At 45.2% G+C, this 20,267-nt stretch overlaps 1 protein-coding gene across 2 annotated transcripts in view; it reads left to right on the forward strand.

The window, feature by feature from the left end:
- The first annotated feature begins 1,579 nt into the window (after positions 1-1,579).
- The window catches only part of plppr3 (phospholipid phosphatase related 3), a 56,849-nt gene continuing 38,161 nt past the window's right edge, over positions 1,580-20,267 (forward strand). Inside the window, exon 1 of one of the 2 annotated variants that reach the window (XM_033046708.1) lies at positions 1,580-1,601. The gene's annotated coding sequence lies outside the window, so the exon portion shown is untranslated. Of the gene's footprint in view, positions 1,602-2,544; positions 3,059-20,267 lie in introns of those variants that run through there. The other variant, XM_033046707.1, reaches the window with a different exon arrangement.

The raw sequence follows: 20,267 nt of genomic DNA on the forward strand, positions 1-20,267 counted from the left end.
GTTCTGCAAGGAGACGCAAGAGGCTGCAGATCCTGGAATCCTGAGGGGGGGGGGGGGGGGGGGGGGGACTGCTGGAGGGACTCAGTGGGTCAGGCAGCATCTGTGGGGGTAAATCTACAGATGACGTTTTTGCTGGGACCCTTCTTCAGACTGAAGATGGATACAAAAAGCTGGAGTAACTAAGCAGGACAGGCAGCATCTCTGGAGTTTGTTGGGTGAAAACCTCCTCGTTTTCACCCAACAAACAGCTAACAATGGCCTGTTTCTTTTATCATCATTACTTTTTTGTATATCTTTTATTCATTGGTCTTTATCTCTCTACATCATCGTCTATATCTTCAGTTTCCCTTATCCCTAACCAGTCTGAACTTAGAAGGGTCTCAACCCGAAACATCACCCATTTCAAGGGTCTCAACCCGAAACATCACCCAAACGAAATGCCGTTTCGTTTGGACCTCAAGGGGTCCAAATGACAATAAATTGAATTGTATTGTAATTGTAAATATAGCCAATGAACTGGCCTCAACTACTTTCTGTGGCAGAGAATTCCACAGATTCACCACTCTCTGTGTAAAAAATGTTTTTCTCATCTCGGTCCTAAAAGACTTTCCCCCTTATCCTTAAACTGTGACCGCTTGTTCTGGACTTCCCCAACATCGGGAATAATCTTCCTGCATCTAGCCTGTCTAAGAGGGAGTTATATGTGGCCCTTGTGGCTAAATGGATCAGGGGGTATGGAGAGAAGGCAGGTACAGGATACTGAGTTGGATGATCAGCCATGATCACATTGAATGGCGGTGCAGGCTCGGAGGGCCGAATGGCCTACTCCTGCACCTATTTTCTATGTTTCTATGTTAGCTCGGGGAAGCTGACAACGAAGCAAACAAAGATACATTTTAATCAGGGAGAGGTATCTATCGTCAGTGTAAATGTTTGTGGCATTATCGATGTGGTAGTTGGGATTATAAACACTCATTCCTCGGCCGCCACATTCCTTAACGCTCGCTGAAGGGTCCATCCATCTGAAGGAACCCGTACTAGCGAGGCCTGACACACATCTGAAGTAGAATGGGAATGCTCCGATGCCAATGACGCCCAACACACCGCGCCCAGAAGCTCATTCGAGTACTACATTAATCACCAGTCGCTTCTGGTGCCGACCCTGCTGAGTTCTGCTGCAGCAGCAGCACTACCAATTACCCGAACTTCAATTTTAAATGAGCCGAAATTCTGTCGGGAGACAGAGAGCAGGATACACCTGCGCGGCTTTAGCCAACTGACGGTACGCAAAGCAAATGAAGCTAATTAAAGACTAGCCAGGAGCTGAGGTGTTGAATCTGCCAGGTGAGGAGGAGTTCATTCCCCAACAATTCCATTGTGAGACCTGAGAATGTGGTGCTCCAGTCACCAATTGATTACTATCGATTCTGCTATTTGATTGCACTGATTCGGGAGAGATTTTACGTTCAGGCGTGTACGTCAATCAGTTTGCCCTGTAGAAATTGAATGTACCTTCACCTCAATAAAACTAACGTGGTAGGAAGACACAAAATGCTGGAGTAACAGAGTCGGGGGAGAGAAAACGCACCGAACAAATCAGAGTAAGTCTGTACCTTTCGAACCCGTTCTGTAGATTTTCACACCTCTAGTTTCCCTCTCTCCCGACTCTCAATCTGAGGAAGGATTTCGACCTATTTATTTTCTCCAGACATGCTGCCTGACCCGCTGAGTTGCTCTAATATTTTGTGTCTATCTTCGGTATAAACCTGCATCTGTAGCTCCTTCCCGCACAAAACTAACGCGCTGCCTAGCTGAAGTGGGCACATTTTGCACATTGCAGCAGAAATGGAAAGTCCACGCCTGGACTCCACCAACAATTAGCACAGGGGAGCAAAGTCATTTCACAGATTTTTTTTTGACATTGTGCCCGGACATGTAAATATATTTGTCAATGTATCAATGCATAGGTGTTGGTGTAAGTGCGTTTGAGATCCAATGTGCATGTATGTCCACATACATGATGCCATTACTTACATTACAACGGTAACTGCACATCCATGTAGCATTGCTGTAAGGGTATTCTGAGATTATGTTGGTGCTGCAAAATGCACCTTTCTATACATGCTCACTGCATTCACCCACACACATATCAGCGTTATGTTAAGTGTTATGTATATGTATTATGCATTTATGTGTTAAGTGTAATGTATTTTGTTAGATATAGCTCTTAGGGCTAACGGAATCAAGGGATATGGGGAAAAAGCAGGAACGGGGTACTGATTCTGGATGATCAACCATGATCATATAGAATGGCGGTGCTGGCTCGAAGGGCCGAATGGCCTACTTCTGCATCTATTTTCTATGTTTCTATATTTACAGGTAAATACATAACATCTGAAGCACACACGACAATAGTTACATAGAATCGGGCATCTGTATGCAGACTGTATATATATTTAATGGAAAGGTTGTGGCAGGGAGCGTTTGGAAAAGGGGGGGGGGACAGCCTCAACCCCCTGCGGCAACGAAACGGTTAAAGTGATCTCATCTCTGCATGGCTCGACGTGGAGTGAGCCACAATGTGTAGAGACTGCCCCCGAGGGCCGGTGCTGAGACGCGGGGCTGTGGGTTGAAGCCGTGGTTTGCATGCAGGTGTCTCACGTGTGCTGACAGCGCACCCGGCCGATGTGCTCTCCCTCACCACCTCCCGCTGGATGTGATGGAAGCTGCTGCTGCTGTCGCCTTCCCCCTTCCCTTTGTTCGGCTGCACGGCGCTCCCCAGCCCGGAGATTTCCCTCCGCTAACTCGCCCAGCGGCCGGCGAGCCACCCTCTGGCTCAGTGAGCAGGGCGTGCGAGGGGCATTGGTGTTAAGCCGGCGAGCTCTAGCCCCCAGCTCCCAGGTGGGTCGCCGGGCAGCCTCTGGACTGAGCATACCCCCTTTTTTTTTTCTCCCCCTGTTGGATTTTCTTCCCAACATCTGTCTGCAGAGCAGAGGGGAAGAGGCACACTGCAGAAAAGCGACCCTCCCCGCCTCTGCGCCTCCTCGTCCAAAAAAAGGTAAGCGGCTCCTTGCAATACCAATCTTGGGACATGTCCACTCACACAGGGCAGGAGTGAGACGGGGAGGCTGAATGAAGTTTCTTTGTATTGAGGCCGTTGTGTTATAAAGAGAAGCCTTCTCCATTCTTTGTTTACGGGTAATTAACGCAAGGCAGAAGTGAGATTCTGCTGACATTATAATGGGGAAGCTTTTCAGCGCAGGCTCGCTTGCACGAATCCCAACATTCCCAATCTGCCGCCGTTCCTGATTCGTGTCATGTCTTGTCGAACTTGATTAGATATGTCTGTTGCCAATGCGATTCGGAGGGAGCATTGCGTCCCCGTGTGTTAATTGCCTGAAGGACTGTGGTCTTGGGGCCAAGCGCCCCTGGGATACCGACAGTCTCCTCGCCAGGGGCGAGGCGAGAAAAAAGCAACGAGGCATCTCCTTCAGTCGCTTACAAGTGACAACCGTGTGTGTGTGTGTTGCCAAATCATTGCCTGCAAGTGTTTGTGTAGGAAGGTACTGCTTGATCCGCTGAGTTACATTTTGTGTCTACCTGCAAGTGTTTGCGTATGTTGTGGCTTTTCTTTTTGCTTTTTATCTTTGCTTCAGTTGATTGCTTTTTGTTGTTGTTATATGTTATAAAGGACATTTCCCACCCCGGACACTCCCTGTTGAACTGTTGCCGTCAGGCAGATGGTACAGATCTACAAGGACAAAGACTTAAAAACAGTTTTTACCCCACTGCTATAAAGGCACTAAATGTAGCTGCCAAGGAACGCAGGGGCGATACATACTAAGGGACTGTGGTACACTGTGAAATCCACAGAAGGATGTAGGGCTGGGTGTTTATGCGTGCTATTTTCATGATATTTATTTTAGTTTATCTTTTTTTAATATTTTACCTTGTATGTATCGTTAGCTTTTAGAAATGTTTGAATGGTGCACTGACTGGCTGACATTTTTCAATTTCGTTGTACATGGTTCATGTTACAATGACAATAAAGAAACTATTCTATATGACAATATCTGACATTTTCTGTTATTTAAATAACTTCAGTCGAGAAATGCCCCAACTTTAGACTTTTAATACAGTGCAACTGAACTGAAGCAGCAATAATAGCAATTACACCTGAGTTCGGTTTGTACCTGGATCATTGCTTTTATTTACTGATGGAACAACACCACCTTTTTGCTTCTGGCCCCACTTCTGCATGACAGCTGGCCCCAGTCTTTCTCGCCCTCCCTGCACTGTCCAGCACTTCACATACCCAGACTAGAGCAGTCAGTGTGAGTGTTTGAAAGCCAGCTGTAGATTCTTCAAGCAAAATGAAGGAGAATGTAAATTCTCCACGGTTGACACTTATTGTCCACATGGTGTTTGTCAGGAAAAAATAATACGGTTGGAATGTGCTGGTGTCTTCAGATTATAGCAGTTAAAACCATAAAGTACATTGGAGACACAGTGCTGTCAGACCTGCTGGGTTACTCCAGTACTTTGTGCTTTGCTCAAGATTCCAGCACCTGCCATTCACTGTGTCTCTATTGGATTCTCTTCAGGTGTGAGCATATCACAACCAATGGTTGGTTATGCACTTTCTCTCTTGTTCTGGTTTCTGCATGCTGAACAGGAGACCTGCCCCCTTCATATAGTCTCCTGACACCTTCTCTATCCACTTGATCAGATGATGGCACTCTGCTCCAGTCTGAAGAACGGTGCCCTCTGCAATGGGCATTCTGGTTCAGGACTGACTGCCACCCCAGCAAACTGAGCATAACTGAATGCTGACGTTCCCTTGCAGGGCTGAGGGAATGCAGCAGCATCAGAGGCACCATCATTTGAGATGAATAACTGAAATTCCATTTGCTTTGTGGTTGTTGTGCTATAATTAAAATATAGGTGGGGGAGGGGGTTCCCAGTTGTTCACCCCTCGGTTAACATAATAGAAAGAGAAGGTCATGCAGTTCAGCTGTTACTTTATTGTTGTTTATAGGCTCTTGCTGTGCTACCCATATCGTAACATTAGCACATTGGCCTGGAGTAGTCTGCTTAATTGTATGGAGTGGGACTTGAACCCAAGACACTCCAGTACAAAGATGAGTTTGCTATCATACTGGGCCTCTAGAACATCAAAGTGTTTGAGGTAGACGGTGGATAAAGTAAGCTGACTTGGAGTGCCAAAAGTGTGTCTGTACACCTGCCATAAAGGGGAAGAGGGTGGGTTACCTCATTGCAGTGTTATATGTGCTTACATGCTTTATATTCCGCTGAGTTTCTCCAGCATTTTTGTGTAACTTATATTTCACTGTGTTGCTGTGAAATATTTGGGGCATCCAATGGAAATGTGTCATATTATTCTACATCTTCAGACTAGGTCTGTAGAATGGTCACAATCAAACATTGACTATCCATGTCCTCCAGAAATGCTGCCTGATGACTCGCTGAGTTACTCCAGCACTCTATATTCTATGCAAGATCTACTGTTCCTTGTGCCTACATTTTCCTTTTCCATCTTTCACTGTGATTTGGAGATCTTTCTACTTGTGCTCAGCTTTGTAGGTCGCAGAAACATGACCCTGACCATGAAATGTAAATCCTTTTATTTCTTGCGAATCTGAAGCAATGTGAAGTGCACATTGCCTGGGGTGCCAGTTGCATGTGGCTTGGTCAGTCTGTATCCCCTTAAGGTAAAGGTAATGGGTGTACGGTGATCATTATGATTGTGGTTGAGTCTGGTGGTTTTGGTCCGTGTTATATAGTCATACAGCATGGAAATAGGCTCTTCAGCCTAACTTGTCCATGGCAACCAGGTTTAATAAATGGGCATTACAATTGCCTCCATTTGACCCATATCCCTTTAAACCTTTCCTATCCACACACCTATCTAAATGTCACCATTGTACCTGCCTTTACAGCCTCTTCTGGCAGCTAGTTCCATATACGCAACACCCTCTGCATGAAGAAAATATCCCTTGGGTCTTATTTAAATTGTGTCTTCCCCCCTCACTTGATTTTGTATAAGTCCATAAGGTTACCCATCAGCACTGAGCTCCAGGGTAAAGAGTCCCAGCCGATTCAGCCTCATCTTCTAACTCAAGTCCTGTTAACAGCCAAAAATGTCACCCAAGCCAGGAGACTCTGTGTGTGCTGGTCCTGGAAGTGGATCTACAATCACTCATTGCAATCGCTACACTCTTTTAAACCTCTACTCCAACAGCAGCACACTGTGGATAGCTTGATTGTAATCATGTAGTCATTCCGCTGACTGCTCAGCATGCAACAATCTTTTCACTATACCTCAGTACACATGACAATATAGTAAACTAAACTAATACACCTTATGGATTTTTCTGAACCCTTTCCAACTTAACAACATCCTTCCTGTAGTGGAGCAACCAGGACTGCATACAAATCTCTCCTATCCTGTTGCTTTGTGTTAGCACACTTGCCCATGAGTCACTTCACTGAGGGTTCAACTTTCATTCTAAGGTCCTTCCACTGCTGGACATGGAGGGGGCATGGTGTGGTAGAGACGCCCCTCAAAAATAAGGGAAGGGGTTCCACGCCAGTGGGCCACATGAGTGGTAACGGAGGTGGATAAATTTGTGTAATTTGCGTTAACGGTATCGAATGCTTGTATAGCCTCTGAAAATGTCAGATGTATTTTTTTTACACGGTTCCTGTATTGTATATATTTATTACTTGAATAAAGTCTATTTTGAAATAAAACAAAACTTTCATTCTTGGGGCCCTGAGCCGAGAGTGTAGACCGAAGGTGCGGCATCATTGGCTGTGATGACTTCTGGATGAGCTGTGCATTAAGACTCTGTCTCATCCCACAAGCGGGTACTCATGACACGGCATTCTTCGGAAATATTTAATCCTCTCCCAACTTCAAGCAAAACATGTGATTTGGGCAGAGTTTTGTTGCGGGACTTTGGGCGAACAAATTGACAACTGTGATTCTGACTGTTTTTCAAACCTGCTCCTTTGCAGTGCGGCCGTTGTGTCCCGCGGTTGTTAAAGGGGCTGCAGGAATATCATTTTAGCATTAGGAGAGCAATTTGTAAGAATATCCTTTTGTTTATCCAGACCCCAATATTACCAAAATTGCAGTGTTTTCAAGGCTGAGAAAGTCAGGTTGCGGGATCTGTGATTCCGTGAAGATTCTCCGCACACTTCTCATGCTTGGGCATACGTGTTAGTTCGCTATTGTCTGTAGTCTGTCATGGGTTAAACTCCACCTAGAAGTAAAGGAGTGAGTACTGGTTTCTTGTGTCTTCTAAAATCCGAGATCAAATCTCACCAAGACAATTGATACTTTTGTGTTTGCCGTACAAAATGACGTTTGGCAGCTCTGGTCTCTTGAGCATAGATCCACAGCACAGAACTGCCACTAAACTGGCAAATGTATGCAAAATGGACTCCCGCTGGCTTGATGTGGCACCGTGTGAAGAGATTAAAGCTGAAATAGAATGGAGGGGGATTCGCTTTGCACACAAGCTGACTCGAGACGCTGGCTGTTTGTTGAACAGCAAACTCCATGGATGAAAGATGGTTTTATTTGATGAGAGAGCTTGCCTGCAGTGTGAACAACTACTTTCCTACAAGTATCAGGTTCTTGAATCAACCTGGCCAACCATAACCCTACCTCTGCAGCAGAACACTACAGACCACTTCATGCATTTCCATAGACTGGTTTTATTAATGTATTTTGCACTAATGTCTTTAATTTATGCACAGTCCTTTTCATTTTACTGCCTTGCTGAACTTGCGTTGTGTTATGTATAATTTATGTTTCTGAGCATGGTTTGAGTCTATGTGCCTGTGATGATGCTGTGGCCAAAATCACTTTGCTTTTGTGGGAGTTTGTTGCAAGATTCCAGATACATTTCCTACAATACAACTATCATCATACTTCAGAAAGTATTAATTGATTGTAAGTTGCTCTGGGTATACTGAAGTTAGGAGATATAAAATATGTTTCTTTTAATCCCCTTTTAAAAGAATCTCAGTCAACCTAAGTGTTAATTTGCTGCCAAGTTATCCCTCTCGAGAGCTGGTTTATCTAGCCGTCTCCAAGTAGGTTTAGGTTAGGCAATATACTTGTAACACCAGATTACAGCCTAAACCAGGGCTGAAATATCTTGTTTTATGAGAGGATGTAGTGGATGTACTTCTTTGTAGTCCTTCAGGTGACCTTGAGGATGGAGAGGTTGCTCCTCCTAAATTCAGTCTCCATAACCTGCTGCCTCACATTGAGTGAGTGAGTGAGTGAATGAATGAATGCTTTATTGTCACAGTGAACCTTTTTGCTTGTGAGTCAGTGAGATTCTCCAGTTTGTTGTGGAGGAGAGAATTTTTTTTGCAGGGACTGAAGGAAATTGCCGATCACTAATCTCGACTATTGAGGCCGTGATAACAAATGGCCACCAAACCACATTGGCACATCCATTTGAAGATTGCACCAAGGAAATATTCTCAAATAAAAGCCAAAACGAATGGGGGGGGAAAAGTAAACGACACCGGGATCCAAGCCAACATAAAGAACGCTATAATACTGAACATTTCATGACTATTGGGTGTCCCTAAGAACTCTGCAGGCAATGAAGTACTTCTGGTGTGATGTCAATGCTGCGTTGTAGGAAATGGATCAATCAATACACTGTATATCCACAGAAAAGTCCCACAAAGCTCAATGGACTATTGACTAAGGTAGATAGACACAAAATGCTGGAGTAACTCAGTGGGACAGGCAGCATCTCTGGAGAGAAGGAATGGGTGACGTTTTGGGTCGAGACCCTTCTATAGACTAATGTCAGGGGAGTGGGTGGTACAGAGATAAAATGTAGTCGAAGAAAGTAAGACTGGTCGGAGAACTGGGAAGTGGGAGGGGATGGATGGAGAGGGAGAGCAAGGGCGACTAAGGTAACTGGGTTCTATGAAAGTGGTGTGGCCAGTACAGCAATTAGAAACTTGCTCAATAGCTCTGTAGGATCCTTCACAATCTGTTGTGAAGACCTACAGGTTCAAAGACAAATCCAAAAATGCAGTCACTCCATCCGGGAACTTCCTCCCCAACAACACTGGGTTTAACCTTCACCAGAAAGCCTGCTGGGTTCAAGAATGAATGAGGCTCACCACCACCTTTTCAAGGTCGATACATTCTGGTGTGTGAATGAACAGAAAATAATACAAGATTACAGTGCAATTATGAGTGTCAGATATAGTTTATATTGAATGATAGTGGATCCAAGTCAGTGATTGTAGTTTGAAGCTGGAGTATTTATGCAATGGAATAGTTCTGATCTTGTTACGAGTTATGAATTGAATCTCCTACAGATTAAAATTAATCACAAATAAACTGTTGATAGGTAAACTGATTAGACTTATTGAAGTAATGGAGAGGACTGATAAGGATAATTTGGTTAATCGGGTTGCTATAGATTTCCAACAGACCTTTGATAAGATGGAAGGCCATGGAATAAAAGGCTTTCAGAACATTCTGTGCCATAATAAGTAAGTTAGTTAAGGTTAGAACGATGGCTAAGTTACAGGAAATAGAAGTGGTGGTAAAAGGTTGCTGTTTGTACTGGATAGAGCAGAATTCTCCAGGGGTTGGTATTAGGGTTAATATTTTTTTCAATGTAAATTAATGATGTGGATAGGACACAGTTCAGAATTTGCAGCAATCACAAAGCTTGTGACAGAGAGGAGGATGATTATGGAGTTCACGGGTGGATAAGTGGCAGGTGAAATTTGATGTGAACAATGCGAATTTCAGTTTTAAAGGTACAGCATGGAAACATGCCCATCGCCCCACCGAGTCCATACTGACCATCGATCACCCGTTTCATGTTACATTGTGGTGGAGAGAACGAGAAGAGGCGATGTAAGCTAGCAGGAGATAGTTTAGTTTGGAGATACATTGCGGAAACAGGCCCACCGGGTCCACGCCGACCAGCGATCCACGTACACTAATCCTATCCTACACACTAGGGACAATTTACAATTTTACCGAAGCCAATTAACCAACAAACCTGTAGGTCTTTGGAGTGTGAGTGGAAACCAAAGCACCCGGAGAAAACCCACGCAGATCACAGGGAAAGCATACAAGCTCTGTACAGAGAGTAGTGTCCCAGTCACTCACCCCACGGTGGTTTCACTAGGTTCTCTCTCAGAACTGTGGCCAGAGATGTTCGATGAAATTCTGCAGAAATAGAAGCGTTCGTTGGATCACAGAAGGATGAAAAGCTGGGGGTAGGAAACTGACAGAATGAGTGGCAACAACCCCTGCACCCACCCAGGGTTCACAAGGATCTACCCTCTAACCAACACTTCCCACAGGAGTGATGTTGGTGCAGACTGCCCCCTGCAACACGGTTACGCACGCACTCACATGCCCTCTGAAAACCTCGCACAGGGTCACACAAAGCCAGCAATGCCCTCAGTGCCAAGCTCAGGGTGACTGACCCCTGCTCTCGGGCACTCGGCCTCTGGAGCCGCAGCATGTGATGCAGCTTGTGACACTTTGCTGCGCAGTGCTGTGATACCGAGGTCAGGATGTCAACCCCCGACGTGGGGAATCTGTGATCACTGTGATTTTATCGCTCGCCCCTGGTGGGGGGATTTGGCTGCAGTGTGGGGATCCCAATGTGCAGGCATTCCGAGGACTCCCCTGCCCTTGGACTCAGACCAGTTACCTCCTGCCACGTGTATCCCCTGCACAGGAAGCTTCCTCCTGCGTCCTCAGTGTTTAGAACCCTGGGCTTGTTCCTCTGCCTCTGGGAGGCCACTGCCACCCCATCCCCCTCATTCGGGCACTAGCTCATTCCATATCAATGCTCCCAGTTGCTCATTCCCTTGTTTTGTTGGAGAGTTACCCTCTTGCGGCCACTCCTTGAGGTCAGAGCTGTGAGGAGAGGAGTTCCTGACATAAATGTTTGGCTCCTAGCTCCTGAAACACAAGAGAGCCCACCAGCACTATCAGTTGAGTTGAGTTTATTGTCAAGTGTAACAACCGAGGTGCAGTAAAAAGCTTTTGTTAACCAGTCAGCGGAAAGACAATACATGATTACAATCGAGTCATTCGCAGAGTGCGGATACCTGAGAAGGGAATTCTCGGAACTGTGGCCATGAGTTTTGTGGTTTTTATTTGGTTTTAAGATCCTTTTCTAAAGATGAGCAGGACAAAGATTTCACACAAAGGATGGTGGGATTATGGAACAAGCTGCCAGAGGAGGAAGTTGAGGCAGGGACTATCCTAACATTTAAGAAGCAGTTAGACAGGCACATGGATAGGACAGGTTTGGAGGGATATGGACAAAAGGCTGGCAGGTGGGACTAGCATAGCTGCAACATGTTGGCTGGTGTGGGCGAGTTGGACTGAAGGGCCTGTTTCCACACTGTATCACTCTATAACTGTATGACTCTATGAAGATTACTAGTGGTGTTTCGAACATAGAAAAACTGCTCAGAAGAATGCCAAGGACCTTGAGTCCAACGCGCCTGGTGTTGAATAATTGAAAGCTGCTTGCATTTATTGAGCGTGGGGTAAAGTATGAACACTGAGAGGGAGTTGTGTATCGCTGACAGGTGGCAGCATCTGCTCGGCCTCTGCTTGGGACTGAGATCACTTCATTTGGACTCCGCCCAACTGCCAATGAGTTGATACAGAAAATTGCTTTCAATTGCCAAAAGCTGCTTCAGCAACTTTGAAGATTGTCAGAGTGGGTTTTGCATTGATTGTTATCATTGTTGGGTAATTGTGGGCTCTCTCCAACACTATTGGCACTGAACTCAATCCAAGTGAGTCTGTCGGGAGGAGAAGGATCTGAGTGCTGCTGCCCATTTTATAGTCTGTGGCTCATTTTAAATTGTGTTCCCCTGTTTCCTTCCCACAGTCGCGTGGCAGGGAGCAGTTGGCGATGTGTGGTTTAATTACAATGTTGTGAACACCATCTGCAAGGATGATGTGGTGGGGATGGGATGGTCTGGCTGAAGGAAGCGGAAACCAGAATGTGGAAGAATGGAGAGGGAGAGCATGAAGGTCACATTCATTGGATCTAAACACTTCAGGGTTGTTGTTGGGGAAGGCAGTGGACAACTCGGGTCTGTAGGGAAAGTGACAATTAATAGAGTCCAGTTTATTAGTTGAGAAATACTGCGATGTCGACATGTTAATGGACTGGTTGTGGCCCCACCATCACTTATAAAGGAGTCTTCTGCTGTTCGGTGCTCTGAAGGACCTCACATGGGTTATTTAGCATTGGCTGGCTGCTTTATTTTGTATGATCAGCATTGTCTGTGGCTTTCTTCATGTAAAAGGATGCGTGTTACATTCCCTTGTGCGATGTTTTGAAATCTCCTTATGAGCGCTACCATTTAGATCACAGGTCAGAGCAGGGGAGTTCTCTGTGCCCAGCCGAGCATCTTCTCCTTATCCAGCTTAATGGTGCTGATTACTGCTGCTTGTGGGATCTTGCTGTGCATGAACTGCTTGCAGCTTTTCCACAGCATGGCACAGAACAAAGAGCGCCTCATTGGATGTAAAACACTTCAGGGTGGCTCAGAGCATGAAGGTTGCCAGGAATTGCCTGATTTCCTTTCTCCTGCTGCACTCTCTTTTTCTTCCAAAAAGAGCAGTTATCTTGTCCAAGCAGATGCCATATTGATACCACCGAGATGTATCTATCTGTTCGCACTGCGCTCAGGCTGAGGCCAATCGATTTGTGTTGGATTTGCTTATGTGTTGGATGTGCTGGAGTAACTCAGCAAGCAAGGCAGTGTCTCTGGAGACCATGGACAGGTATCCTTTTGGGTCAAGACCCTTCCTCAGACTGAAACGTCACCTATCCATGTTCTCCACAGTTGCAGCCTGACCTGCTGAGTTATTGTATCCTTTTGTGTGGAAAAACAAAGAATGTTGGGAAAAACTCAGCAGGTCAGACTGCATCTGTGGGAAGTAAAGCAAGTTAATGTTTCAGGTCAAATACCCTTTGTCAGAACTGGGAAGGAGATGAGGGAAACTGGTTAACCTACAGGGATGGGGAGACTGTCTTGGATAGGGTAAAATGGGGGTGACCTTGGACACAAGCTGCAAACAAGGATGTCTTGTCAGTGGGTAAAGGAAGTAGAGAGTGGGAACAAAGGCAAAATAATACGGAAAAATGAATGCAGGGGTTGCAAAACGCAGAGCAGGAGGTCACATTGGACTGGGCATGCCCTCTGCTCCAACTACTGCCAATCCCACTCACCAGCTCTATATCCATAACCTTTTATTCCTTGGTGATTCATGACCCCCGTGGATACTTTGTAAATATTGTGAGAGTCTCCACCACCCACTTGGGTCATGAGATCCAGCTTCAAACTAAAAACCAGCTCTTCCAATCTGCATAATACTGCTTGTAGAAGCTTGCTGTGCATAAATTGCTGAAATTAAACTGGCTTGGATTATGAGGGTACATTCATTCTGTTGAAGAAAGATGCCAGTGTGTCTTCTCACCTACCTTCCCTGACCTGCCTTCCCTTTCCAGCTCCTGCCTGATACTATCTCTGGTCTTTTAGCTTTTGCAACTTATTAAGTATGAGTTTTTAGGGAATGTATTTCCTGATTTTTTTTATGTGACTGGGGGTGTGAGAACTGGAATGTTTTGTTCATCCATAGGTCTCATTATCTCACAAAACTGATAATTTATTGTACTCTTATTTATCATATATTTATTTGTTGTTGCTATGGCGTTACTGTGCCTGCAAATCTGCAGGAAATAAGAAATTAAATGTTCCGCCCCTAGTACATGGGCCAATTAAACACTCATGTCACTTGGAAACTGATTCAGCAAGGAAGAGGCACTGGTGCGTTAAAATGGGAAAACACCAGTTAAGCAGGGAGAAGGGGTTATTTCCAAGCTGCATGGTTCCTTGTGTTCATAGCTGATCTTGTCTCCACGTTGCCTTGCCAATATCTTGGACTGTGATTTTAAATTGGTCACTTGATTGCACAAACACTGGCTTGTTCATTATCTTCTATTCACCATCCTACCTTGCAGTGGTAATCCTGAGAAATCGACAACGGTGGGGTCAGAGTAAGGGGGGGGGGGACTTCAAGCAATATTAACTTCTCTAACTTCAAGCAATATTGACTTCTCTAACTTCAAGCAATAATGATTTCTCTAACTCTTGTTTTCCTTCTTTCTCCACCCCTCCCCCATCCTAGTTTTCCGACAAGTTTCACTGTCCTCTTGATTAAATGTTACTGATAGTATGCCTCGTGGTCACCTTCCCCTCGGCTAACGATGATTTTCACTGGTCTTTGTCCCCTTTGATCTCTCATTTTCACACCTTACCCTTCCATATCTCTGTCTCCCTCTCCCCTGTCTCTCGGCCTGAAGAAGGGTAGCGACAAGAAACGTCACCCATTCCTTTTCTCCAGAGATGCTGCCAGTCCGGTTGAGTTACTCCAGCATTTTGCGCCTATCTTCGGTGGGAGTGGAAGTCCACTGGTAGGCATTGGCTACGGGGAGAACTGAGTTGGAAGTAAGCTGGGGTTGAGATTGGGACCGGAATGGACAGGAGTGGGTCGTAGAAGTTCCTTGTCATTAACCTCTGGGAACACATGGATGGTTTGATTTGTTATAAATAGAAAGCATTTTCAGTGCAGTGAAAGCAAGATATTATAAATGTACACCAAGCAATCGATTGCCACTGCCTTACTCTGTAACGCTCAACCTCAGCCTGTCCATGTGCTTGGTTAATATTACACACAGCAACTTTGAATCACTGTAATTTCTGGAGGCTGCTGAGTTATTTCTGCCTTGCTGTTGCATGCAGTGTTATGCTGCATGTAAAGACATTCTCTTGTGCACTTGATGTGCATGGAGTAATGAGGCAGAACGCAGGGCGCAAAACATTCCTTCATTAGCTCAGCGTTCTGGAGAAGCCAATTAGCTCAGTGCTGTAGATGTTATTTGTTCTGCTGAGTTGCTGCTACAATTGGAAAAGCCCTCAGGCCATGGCTGTCAAGGGTCCGTGACCAAATGATGCAAGCGGCTACAAGTCGAACAGCCTCACTGGCTGACCTGCTTCCTCTATTTGTGTGTGAAGGTTTGCCACCTATAGTGAGAGGGGGTAGTAAGATCATTAGTCGTTGATCCCAAACTTGCTTCCACAGTCAGTTGAGGCAGGGACTATCCCAACATTTAAGAAACAGTTAGACAGGTACATGGATAGGACAGGTTTGGAGGGATATGGACCAAACGCGGGCAAGTGGCACTAGTGTATCCGGGATAAGTGGCCGGTGTGGGCAAGTTGGGCCCAAGGGCCTATTTCCACACTGTATCACTCTATGATGGATCATGCCTGTTTGCTGGTTGTGTGGTGGAGGGTAATGAGTTTACATTGAGCCTCTGCAGCAATGTTCATGAGGGCAGTGTAGAGCAGCCTGCGCCAGGAGAGGGCACAAGCACTTCAATGCCTCACCCCTTCACCTGTCCATTTGTAGCGTTGCCTTCAGCTGCCTGGGCCATGATGTGTGGTGAAGCCTCCCAAAATCCCAGCTTCCCTAGCTCTGCTCCTTTTTAAAATCCTCCTCAAGACGCACTTTAACTGAGCTTCGGGAAGTTGTCCCAACTCTTGTATCTCACTGTCCAAGTTTGTCTGATACTGACTCTTGGTACAAGGATCTGAGGGAGTTATTGAAAGTGAATTTCTACAGCAGAAACAGTTTGCAGATGTTGCACCACAGCATGGTTTGTGCCTTCAACCAAGGAAACATCTCCATCTTGTTTAGCAGTGTTGGCCATAGGAACATATTGGCCAAGATACTGGGATTTTCTCAGTGGTATGTGGGATCTTTTATATTCACCTTGGAGGCAGGAGAAGCTCTTGCTTTTGTGACCAACAATATTGTTAGAATACACCACTTCCTCTCTACTTTATCAAAGCCTGAGTAACTGGAGTGGGGTAAAAACATCGGCCGGCCTTTATTTCTGGCGTTAGCCTAGTCATTTTTCAGCAGTGCCCCTTTTATTATTCACCCTGCACTAAGGCTATGGCACAAAGCAAGCCCAAACATCTGATTCTTGCATTGTAAGTCCTCAGTAGACACAGTGGCATGATCGAAGCCAGTACGAATTGGAGCTAATATCCAAGAACACATTTTATAGAACCTTCCTCTGCCGAAAGACTTGGGGAAATAATGCTTGAGTGGTAAACTCTCTGTGACTGTTGATTGAAATGGTAAATAGCAACGTCCTATGGGAAAGCAGATGTTGAGGCTGAATTCTCTTGGGGGCACTGAGAAGGCCTTGGAACATCTTCATTTGGCTGTTGACAGGAATATTGTTAGCTTCCAGCACTCTGAAGGCAATGTGAACAGGATGAGCAAATATTATTGAGGAAATAAATAATATATTTCATGAAAATAAGGTACAAATTCAATCCTGGCTAAATTAAGAGGATTTTGAAATCTAGCCTAAATGTCATGCTGATAACTAACTTATTGTTCCATTTTTTGACATGTTTGGTTCTCTTTGCACAGATCACTTGCTGCAGTGCTGGTAGAGAGAAGAGTGTTTGACGGGGAGAGTTTCTTGTTTTAAAGCTTTGGTTTGGAGTCCAAGTATTGTTGCAAAGTTTGGTATTTGTTCCAGACACTGACTGGCTATTGCTATATTGCCTTTGCTGGTCCTGCATGGGTTATGGCAGGGTTGCCTTCCTAGGAACTGTTTGTTTAGTTTTAATTTTGTGACAGAGTGAGGAAACAGGCCCTTTGGCCCACCAGGCCACCGAGTCAGCACCGTCCTGCGATCACCCCTTACACTAACATTATCCTACGCAATAGGGACAATTTACAATCTTTACCGAAGCCTATAAACCTGTACGTCTTTGGAGTGTGGGAGGAATCCGGAGCACCCAAAGAAAATCCATGCAGTCACAGGAAGAATCTACAAATCCATACCGACAGCGCGCGTGGTAAGATAAGAGCCTGGGTGTCTGGCGCTGTAGGACAGCAACTCTACCGCTGTACCACCGTGCTGTCCCAAAACCGTAAGTCGGAAATACAGCTGTGAACTAAGTTCTCGCAGGGTGGAAGAAGCCTGCAGCTCTGATGCAGCTAGTAAATCTATCCCAACGTTTTTCCAGATGCTTGTGTGTATGTATGGGCTGTGCATATGACCCGGAGATGCCCTGTAGTGTAGAATCATCCATGTTGTCGTAGAAATGGAGTCAGATAAAATTATCAGTATGGATGTTTACATCACCTTTTCCATAGCAAAATGGCCCTTGTGATCTAATTGGCACACATGCAATGACCTGGCCTGACCACGTAGACTCTGTAATAATGTTTCTCATGTCTTGGGTATTTGTAACCAGGGATCACAGTCTCAAAAAAAGAGTTGTGTGGAAAATAAGTTTCTTCCCCTTTGGGGGTGGGAAGAGGGTAATGATTCTTTGGAATTCTTCAGATGTTCAAGACAAGAACAATTCTCCAATGTTCAGCACAAGATCTCGATTAGTTTTAAATATCAAAGGACATGGAGTTAGTATAGGATGGATCTGCAGATGCTGGTTTAAACCTGAGATAGACACAAAAAGCTGGAGTGACTCAGCGGGACAACTCTGGATAAAGGAATAGGTGACATTTCGGGTTGAGATCCTTCTTCAGACCGAGAGTCAGGGAACTAGTTCGGGAAAGTCATACTAAGGTAAGAAAGATCAGTTCTAATCTTACTGAATAGTGGGGCAGGCACGAATGCTGAATGGCCTCCTACTCCTATTAACAAAGTTCTTGTGCAATAGGATGAGAATGAAAGAGATATATGTCAAGGAGCAACGTCCACACAATAGAGGTGACGTGTGGACATTGCGGGTGTTGAGATCAAGGGAGTGGAAGGCACGGTTATCAATAGTGGGGCAGGAGATGGGAGGTGGGCAAGAGGCCAGTGGCACTAACATGGAGTTTACAGGAGTGTGTTGGTTGAAGCAGAAGGGACAGACGGAATCGGACCCTCATGGTATCCCTCGACCATGTCCATGTTGATGCCTACCCTCACTAATCCTACTTGCCTGCATTAGGCCTGTGTTCCTCTGCTCCTTTCCTCTCCAAGTACCTGCCCAAACATCCAGTTGCCTCCTACATTCCAAAGACTTGCAGTTTAGTAGGTTAATTGGTCTCTAGAAATTGTCCCTAGTGTGTAGGATAGAACTAGCGCATGTATGGCTCGGACTATGTGGGCTGATGGGCCTATTTCCACGCAGTATTTCTAAAAAATCCATACCTGCTGCTGTGCGGTGACCAGAATACTCCAAATACAGCGGGCAATGAAAGAAATCTTCGGCCTGATATCCATGAAGTGGAGGGGCAGGGTTTGGTCTGAAACCAGGAGAGCTAATTGCTGAGTCGATGGTGTGATGGATTAATGGAACTGGGTTTGACTCTGTTGGTCAGTTCGCTAAGGTGGGTGGGTTCCTGAAATATCAATGACCTGTGAATCTTCAGGCAATTCCACCTGACTGCTGGTCACCTTTCCTAGGTCCAGCCTTTCGTTCCAAGACTTGTCTCCGAAACAAAATGTAACTTCTCAAGCTGCCACTGTGGAACCAATTTCCCATCCCATTAGTGCCGCGCACCTCCACAAAGAGGCACATTTCTTCAGATGACTAGTCTAGATATGTCCTACTGAAGTATCTGTCACACTCTTCTGGGGGAAAAAAACCCCATAAAGTGCTAAAGTAACTCAGTAGGTCATGTAACATCTCTGGAGGACACAGATAGGTGGCGTTTCAGGCTGGGACTCCTCTTGAGAAACGTGCACACTCTTCTGTTACAATGGCGAGTCAATGCATGTCAGTATCAGCATGGACTTGAATCTCATCAGATCTCAGTCCTAGATCAGTTGGGTAATGCTATCAACTTGAGAATGGACCTTGGAGATGGGAGTAGTATATAGGTGGTATGCCTTTCATTTTGTAAAGCCCATTCGCTTGGGCTGTTAACATCATCGTGAATTTCAATGACTTTTTGTATTACTAAAATTGAATTCTGACCAGAAACAATAACTTGGAATATTGGTCTGATGTAGTGCTTCCTTTGCAGAAAATATGCAGCTTCATTAATTAAAGGAGCAACCAACCCTGGAGCTGAACAAATACAGTGCCTGATGCGATCAGCAGACAGATCAGTTTTAATAAAAACGGCAGAGCTTTGGAGAGTTGGTTTTCATCCCTGTGATCCAGTGCCGGCAGTCACGACGTATATCTTACATCTCCTCAGATAAAAGATTGCTTCCCCTGTTGAAAACAAAGCAAATTGAAATGGGGGGTGCAGTGCGGAGCGTAGCAGAGCGCAGGGCTGTTGACTTCACATGAAGTGTAGGAGTTGCGAGTAGAGGAGACTAAAGCAGGAACAGGCAGAGCGGATCACCCAACATGGTGATGAAACAGACTGGCTCGCTGTTGAATTGTTAATGTAGACGGGGCACATTGCAGTTTCATGCCTATCTGCTCACTCTGTCTCAGCCTTGGTTTGGCTGCAGCATTATTGCTTCTGAGCTAGAGGCTTGATGTTCAGTCCTGTCCCTTTGAACGAGACATAAAACCGTTGCCTTCTCAAATGGTGGGGATGTGTAACGTGGCCTGTTCTGAGAAGGTGCTGGTATCCAGTCCGAGTCATTGTATTTAGAGTCATAGAGTCGTACACCTTGGAAACAGACCCTTCAGCCCAACTTGCCCACGCTGAATAACTTGCCCCTTCAACACTAGTCCCACCTAACATAAACATAAAATGCTGGAGTAACTCAGCCAGTCAGGCAGCATCTCTGAAGAAAAAGAATAGGTAACATTTCTGGTCAAGACCCTTCTTCAGATTGGTCCCACCTACCTGCGTTTGGCCAATATCCCTCTAAACCTATCCTATATGTGTACTGAACATGCCTTAAACAATTTGACAGTACCTGCCTTAACTAACCCATCTGGCAGCTCGACCCACATACCTACCACCGTGTGTGTAAACAAAGTTGCCCCTCAGGTTCTTTTAAAATCTTTCCCCCCTCACATTAAACCTATGCCCTATGGTTCTTGCTTCCCTTAATCTGGGTAAAAGACTTTGTGCATTTACCCTATCTATTCCTATTTCAAGGTAAATTGTTACACTTGGAAAAGTAGTTCAGTAGTGTATTCTTTATGATGCCATGAAGTTTATAAAAATGTTATATAAAATCTGT

Source organism: Amblyraja radiata, chromosome 29 (genome assembly GCF_010909765.2).
Source record: "Amblyraja radiata isolate CabotCenter1 chromosome 29, sAmbRad1.1.pri, whole genome shotgun sequence".
Classification (NCBI taxonomy): domain Eukaryota; kingdom Metazoa; phylum Chordata; class Chondrichthyes; order Rajiformes; family Rajidae; genus Amblyraja; species Amblyraja radiata.